Source organism: Manacus vitellinus, unplaced genomic scaffold (assembly GCF_001715985.3).
Source record: "Manacus vitellinus isolate BGI_N305 unplaced genomic scaffold, ASM171598v3 scaffold_0_pilon, whole genome shotgun sequence".
In the NCBI taxonomy this organism is placed as follows: Eukaryota; Metazoa; Chordata; class Aves; order Passeriformes; family Pipridae; genus Manacus; species Manacus vitellinus.
This window is the reverse complement of record NW_021938789.1, coordinates 1661201-1669446: the sequence shown is the minus strand read 5'-3', so window position 1 is coordinate 1669446 and position 8246 is coordinate 1661201.

The following is an 8246-nucleotide window of genomic DNA, read 5'->3' as shown; positions in this document are numbered from 1 at the left end:
ATATTCAAGGTCAGGTTGGACGGGGCTCTGAGCAACATGACATAGTTGAAGGTGTCTCTGCTCATTGCAAGGGAATTGGACCAGGTGACCTTTAATGGTCCCTACTACCCCAAAGCGTTCTATGATTCTATGCAGACAAGATCTAAATCTGTTCCCACAGAGCTCCATGGCAGATCTCACAGCTAACACTGTCAGTGCTTCACTGCTTTTCTATTATTCCCAGCATCTAAATGGCTTTTCTCCTGTAATTTATGTTCATTGCTTCCTGTCTTAGCTTCATATATAGGAAATGTATAATTAAGAAACCAAAACTTGAGGTCTTCATAGTTCTGGATTCTGGAGTGTCAGCCAGCCTAGATCTGATTTTTTGGGTTTTTTTGTTAGCCACAAGTCAAGCTAAACATGGGATCTAAATGTCTCTACTTGCCCTCAAGGGAATGCAGATCTGGGATCTCAGACTAGGAGCAAGCAGTCAAGCAACAGGGCAAACCTTACTTCTCTTTATTCTCACAGGAACCGCTGTGGAAACTTAATTACAACTTTGATTTTATATTGCCTAAGAGAAGAAGAAATATGGACTGGCTCAGCAGTAAATGGCTTTGGAGGAATATTCCTGGACTATGGAGCAAAGTCATGAGAAAATATAACCCAGGACTTGAAGTGAGGGATTGCTCACAGGAGGGAGGAAAGGTGGGCAGAAGAGGAGATGAAGACTCCTCTGTGAGGCCTGGGACTTCTCCCAACTCAGCCAGAACACCCATTTGGCAAATATTTCAGGGCCTCAGAAAATGCTGGATGATATTTGCTTAGCCCTCCAGAAATAGAGCTGAAGCAAAGGGTGGGGAAGAGAGGTTGCTGCTCTGTTCACCTTTGCCTCTTGTAGTTACCTGGCAGAGTTCTGACCTGACCCTTCTTAGTCTGTTCTATGATTTGGATAATGGTCCTTGGATAATGACAACAAATGACATTTTAAAAATATTCCTTATTTTATCTTCTTTCAAAGGTCTCTTACAGAAATCTACCTTTTTGCTGCTTCACTGGTTTAACTTCCTGGCGAACTCTGAATCCCCAAATTATGAAATTGTAGACAATACAAGAGGAAGGTTATGAACCAGTGGTATTTTGGCTGCTCCAGCAGACTGCTTTTGGACCAGCAGCTAATCCTCTTAATAATTTCTCACCACTTCATCTACTGGTGAGAGCAGAGTGTCTGTCTGATCCTTGTAGCAGGATCTCTCAGGCTGTGCACTTCAGAGAGCTTGTAAAAACACAGGGGTTTAACATTCTTAAATCCCCCCCCAGATGAAAAGAGAGAGAGAGAGAGACATCCATGTCACCACCAAGCCCATCTCTTTTGACTGAGACGAGAGCAGTGGCTGTGATGCTTGAGTGCTCATCAGTGCCTGTCCGAGGAGGGTTAGTAATGATTTCTAACTCATGTAAAAACATTATTCGTCTGTTTTGGTGATTGAAGCCCAGCACAGGGGTCAAGGAGAAGGTTTACTTTGCTTGTGCAATCCAAATCTCTCAACTTTCCCCTTACTATATTTCATCCTCCAAGCTGGAGATGCTCCTTCGGGAATGTGATTAGACTTGAAATGGGGACAATGGCCCCAGGGCTGCAAGGCTGAGGCTGAGTTGGTCAGATGGGGTGGGCTCACTCAGCTCTTGAGTTGAAGTCTGCAACATGGAGCATCATTCACTGAGCCCAGGCAGAGCACGAGTGCCAGATTGATTTCAGTGCACATCCAGGCTGGGAGAAGTGAATCAGGAGGGTTTGGAAAGGAGTAAGTTGATAGAAGTAAAGATAGAATCATCTCTCCACCTCTGTTTACAAATGTTGCCACTTCAGTTGATTAATCAGGTACCAAAGTATCTCTCTGGTGTTTACTCATCCCTTGCCATCACCCTGGACTCAAGTTTATAAATTGCATCAGCCAGTTTTTCCCTCCAGCTCCTTGCTGCTAATGTCAGCAAGATGTCACACCTTTCCACCAGGATCTCAGGTATCTCCTCTGGAAGAAGGGACAGGACTCTGGGCAGGTATCACTCACTAATTTATTGATTCCTCAGTTTCATTCTTGCTTTGACACTCCCACCCATGAAACTAGTTTTGACAGTATGCAGATGGGGTTTTTTTCACAGTGCCCCAGCAGCTGCCTCTCTATCCACCTGGCCAACGGTGATAGGCAATTTGGGGTGCTTATTACCCAGAGTTTCTGACCCAGCTGAGAAGCTGCTATGATGACGGGACAGCCCTTCATGAACACTGTCTGGAAGATGTGATGTTCCCTTCAGCCTCTGAAATAGGAAAGAAGTTTTTGAGCTTCTCTACAGTGGTCTGCATACCAACCCCCTTCACTCCCAGGTCAGTAAAACAGAGCAATCTGCACCTTTCACCTCAGCCGTCTGCTTTTCATTTTCTCCTTTAATCGCAAGCAGATTTCAGCTATCAAGTGTGAAAGTTTAGCAGACCCAGAGACCCCTGCAGAGGAGGAGATCCAAGCTCAATGCGAAATTCATTTTGTGCCTGCTGATATACCTGATCCCTGTTTTGAAAAAGGGGATTTGCTGAATGTTTTATCCCCATAGAGAGAAAGAAAGAGGGAAGATTTACACTCTCAGGAAGGTAGTTAAGCAAATACCAGCAGTACTATAGACAGTCTCCCCCTGCTTCAGGAACAAAACCCACCTTCTCTGTGATAAAAAGAAGCACAAACCACAAAGAAAAATGTGCATGGTGACTGATTCACCCAGCTCAGTGCCAGCTGACCTCTGCTCATTCTCCTACGTGTTCTGCATTTGCACAGCTCCCTGCACTGTGGAAAAATAACAACTTCACTCCAGCTCCTACAGGATGAGTCCCAATGGCCTAAAGCCCACCAGCAGGAGAAGGTGAGGGAGAAACAGGGATGCATGCTAACTGCAGGGGCAGGCATGGTCCAGGTATACATTCACATGGAGGTTTCTCACAGGGGGATCTGTGAAGGTGGGAAGTGTCTCCAGCTGGTGGATAGTCAGTGCAACCTTTAAGAGGTAGTGGGTGGCTTCTCAAAGCCAAATCTAACACAAGGAATAATCCAGAGCCCAGCAGGAACAGCTCCCCGGGTGGGATAGTCTCTCCTGGAGTTGTTTTCTTCACCCCATGGACTGCTCAGTCTGCCAGGTTGGAGTAGGGTGAGGTGTACATGGAGGGACAGGTCTGCTCTGAATCATGCACCAGAGCACATCAGGGAAGCTAATGAAGCCAGGGGAAAATTCCTCAGTGCCTGAGGGAGAGAGGAACAGATATATTAAATGTCTTTTTTTTCCAAAAGTTTCTTTCACAGCCATCAGTGTCAGCTTTGCTTTCTCCACTCTTATTTATTTTAGTGAGTTTATACAGCTCCAATCACTGTTCAGCTGAGCTTGTCCATACACAGGGGAGGAAACCACATTGTCAGGGCCATGCATTTGAGCACAACCCTTGACACTCACACCCTGTGCCCGTGAGAGTGGGGGGAGCAGAGGGGCCATCCTCCTGGGAAAGGTTTGTGTGACACAAGACTTCGGGGAATCACCGTTCACCTCCCAATCATCTGGTTCCCCTCGGAAAATCTCACAGACAGCAAAGCTGCTGCTACTACTTGTTTTGTCTCACCGTGCCTGGCAGCATCCCACACATTCACCTTTTGAAGTATGTTCCCAAGGCTGTGTTGGCCATATCAGTCATCCCCCACCCCTGAACTCTTTGAATTTGCTGGCGAGTTTTTCATGCTCAGCATACCAATATCTCACCACCTGCATCCAGCTAAAAAGCCACCTCTCCATTCATCTTATTCTTGTGATGTGTATGTTGTTCTGATGCTTAAACTATTTACTATTTTCATGTCTGACGAGCACAGTGAAATTCAAATTGCAGCAGTCTCAAGAAAATCATGAAAACAAATCTCCAGTATCTGTGTGATTTCTAATCATCTCCTCTGCAATGTGTCCCTTCTCTGAACCATTAGTTAGCATTATCTCTCCAGAAGTCAATCAAGATTAGGGTCTGAGTTTTGCACAAAACAGCAACTAGTTCTTGGGCACTGAATAAAAAAATATGGGAAAAAAAGTGAAGTGACTTGAAAGGGACTTGGCACAGCCACTTTTCTCACTGGCTGGACCATGGCAGCAATGAGCTCAGTATGTGTGTGAAGGTGCTGTCAGAAGACACAAGATCAGTCATTGATCAGATCTGCCCTCCTGGCCCTACCACACCTAAGCTGGGGGTGAAATCTCCCCATGCACACGGAATTTCAGAGCAGCTTAATTATTCCATGGAGAAGTTTTAATTATTTTGTGCTTACTCCAGCATTAAGGCACTTTCGTACCATAATATTGACAGCATGGCTACTGTGGGACTGTAGCACATGTTGTATTAAAATAACACCACACAGTGCATTTTAATGGAGATCAAGGGCGAAAAAAGTCTTAGCAGTTTGGTATGTCTGTGCCTCAAGTTATTTTGCCATGCAGTGAAATAATCCCACATGAGTCAACATTTTTTGCTGCCTGACATTTCCTACAGGTAACTGCTCCCGAGAACAGAAAGGAGTTGAAACAGGCAGGTATAAGCTAATCCAAGGTGTAGACAAGAAGGATTATTCTAGGAAGCTGAAGTGGCAATGGAGAGGGGGGCTTTTATACTGAATTTGCTGTCCTGGCTAATAAAAGAGCTGAGGCTTCATGTCAGTTGTTGTCAAACTTGCACTGGCCCTGTGTGCTGTGCACTTCCCAAACCAGCACACAATGGCATTCATAGAAACTGTGCTGGTTTGCTCTTCTGCAGAGACAAGACAAATGGCTTGCCTGCAACTGAACAGCTTTGTTGCCTGCTGACACGATGGTCCTGAGGGGACACTGCTGCGACCACTTCAGGAAAACAGACTGCAGTTTGCTGGGGAGGGAGGATGCTGTTGGGATCTAGAGATCTGAATGGTAAGCATCACCATGAGCCACACACTCCCGTGCTACCAGCAGAGGCCCCGGCTTGCAGCAGGTGTTGCCCCTCCAAAAGAGACTCTCTGGTTTGTCTTCCACACTTGGACACATCACTTTCCCAGCTTTTCCCCTAAACAACTTGTCTTTGCAATGGTCAGTTTGTCAGCAGCAATAGGCACCTGAGGAGTGGCTGATCCCTGTCAGTCTGCAGAGGAGGGCTCACAGGCAGCTGTGCCTTCTGGAGCCACCCCAGATCCTGCAGAGGGACTACGCCCAAAATCACTTGCTCAGATTACCACAATATTGACACACTAATCCCAAATTAGATACACAGGAAACACAGCAATTTTCAAGAGTATCTGTGTGTGTGGGTGGATTCAAAGTCACTTGTGAATGTCACCTCTCTGGACCTGTGCTGGTGTGGGGCCACAGCCTCACCAAACAGACAAAGAGCCTTAAGTTCGTGTCCTTCTGCTCCTCCCCATGCTCACCCTGTTGTAAATATTGTGCTTATACCTTGCAGCTATTATGAATTTGGGACTTTGTTCTTATATGTAATATTTTCCTTTCAAAGGGCAAACATAATAAGCAGGTTTCCAGTGAGCTGGAAATGCTAGGGAATACTTTGTGCTCCAGTGTTGAGTGTGTTGGGTGTGTTGAGTGCCAACCATCCTAAATTGCTCCCTTGGCTCTGGGTTGGGAAACACTGGTACTGGATAGCTCTAATGCTGGAAGAGTGGCAAAAGCAGGGAAATCACGTGACATCAATCCACCTTGATACAACAGACACCCCCAGACTTCATAGGACAACCTGCAAATTCCAAACACGGCAAAGATGCAGAAGTTTAAGCAGGATATCAAGAGATGGAAATGCAATGCCAGAAACCTCACTCATGTGGCTGTTTAGTAAATATGTAATCAGCAGCTCAGAGCATCTTGTGTATGCAGCCAGAAACAGCCAAGATCCAGTTGTCAGACAGTCACACACTGCCAGTCGTGACATGGCCATGACATGCCTGTGTTATACACTTTGCTGTACAGAGTAAAAGGAGTAATGACCTTGCTGCTGAGTTTCAGAGAGGTTGATGGTCCTTGGCTGATGGGAAAGGCATATTCTGGAGAAAACGGTCACATCACAACTTACAAATATTTGTTGACACCGAAGCAGAACAAAAATTAAAGTTTGGACCTCAAACTAGGAATCTCAGGAGGCAGACAGACTAAGCCTGCCAAAAATGCCAGTTGCTTGTAAAGCCCCAGTCTGGTGTTAAACTCCAGCTAAACAAGGTAGCAATAAACTTACCAGCCATCGTCACTGGAGCTGGGGATCAGGGAGGAGAAGGAAGAGGCCCACAGATGAGTGCCAGGGCTGGCGAGCACCTTGCTGGCCAAAGGCAGCCTTCCCCCTCAGACCTCACTGGATGTGAATTCTGCCTTGTGCAAGGTTTGAAATCTGAATGTTTCCTGACGTCCCACGCTCCTATTAAAAATAAAACCCAAAGGTTTCCAACAAAGCAGCATATTTTATATACTCCAGGAAGAAAATGAATTAAAAATGCATATCTTTGTTTCTTCCTGACAATATCACATTGATTCAAAGCAGTGAGCAAACCAGAGCAACAATCAGCACTCTGCAAAGAGTTGCCTATAGCCCCACAAGGAGGAGGTTTTGTTCCCCACCCTTGGATTTTGCTCACTAGTAATCTGGATTTCCACATGCATCTCCCTCCTCACCATGGGGAAATCTCAAGGCCTGTTTGAGTGCAATGGCTCTTGAAGGGAGTAAGCTCTTTAAACCATCCCTGGCACTGTGGAAAAATCAGGAAACTTTAATTAGGGGAGCAAAAACAGAAAACCACCCACAAGGCATTTTTTTATTTACTTTCGCTAAGTGCAGAAATGAACTTCACAGGAATTTCGTCCCACAGGAATTTCCAATATTTTAGTATTTGTTTCCGTTGAGACTGGGGACGAAATGTTGAAATATCAAAGCACTTCCATAGAATGAAGTGTTCTGGGAAGCAGTGTTTTGTACGTCACTTTGACGTGTTTCAGACTTGAACTTGCACCTGGCCGAGCTGCTGAGCGGCCGCGGGCGCCTCGTGGCACCAGGCTCCTTTATAGACCAGGCTCGGAACAGCCAGGACTTCCCACCCAAAATACATCACCAAGTCCCACAACACCACGCAGAAATGCAACAAGGCAGGAGGCAGTAGTTCACCACGGAATTCATCGTCCAGCCAGTGGCTTGGGCTGCGTGAGAGGAGGGGCCATCAGATCTCCATCCTGTGTGAGCTGAGTGTGCATAAATGCTGGACACAGCTGAGCCCAACTGTTCCATTCCAGTGTTGTTGGCTTTGTTTATTTTCTAGGATAAAAGATGGACAATTTTCAGCCAGCTGTAAGAGTGTATTGGTCTGTCAGCACTCCAGAGATATCCCCACCTCCCACTGCACAGCAGAACTGCACCCCTGTTGTCTTCTCCATGACGCAGATGGGCAGGAGAGAAGGGTTTTGTAGTGTCCAATGCTGGGGACACCTGTTCACACCAGCATGTCCTTGGCCTGGATCTTTTCTGGGGTTGGATAGGTCCATCTATTCCCTCCAACACCATCCTCAAGAGATCAAGCTCTCTCACTGAATCTTCTGTCCACCTTTTGTGGTCATTTGCCCCAGCCCTGCCCCAAGAGTTTTCCAGAGGAGATAAAGGTCAGGGAGCAGAGCAGCAAGTAGGGCCATTAGGAAGGAAGTCATCTTTGGAGAAAAGGGGAAAAAACTTGTTCTCAACACAGCTGTAACAAAAATTCCCAGCAGTACAAGGTCCCTTATGCCTTTTTTGTGTTGGCCACTCTCAGCATCAGGTTTCACATCACCTGTCAGAACAGGATGGCGGAACTGATTGTGAGTTTTAATTTTTCAAATGTGTCTGGCCCAAGAACTGCTATTGTACATTTTCCACTTTTGATAGTTTCTTATATATTGTTTTGTGCTCTCCAACCATTGCCTTTCTGGGAATTCAGGTGATGTGTGGCTTTTGAAGGCATTTCCTTTCCTAACTTCATTTTTCTAGACATTTTTGGTATCAAGAAAAATAAGTCCCACTCCACACACACACTTTTTCATTGAAACCTCAATTTCTCCTGGAGCAAGCATGGATCAGGAACTAGCCAGGACCACACACAGCTCTTCTAATATCCCAGCCTGATGAACAAGAAGGGAATGGAGGAGGCAACCAGCACACTGTACAGAAAGGAAGGAGATGAAATCCAGCCATTAATAGGAAT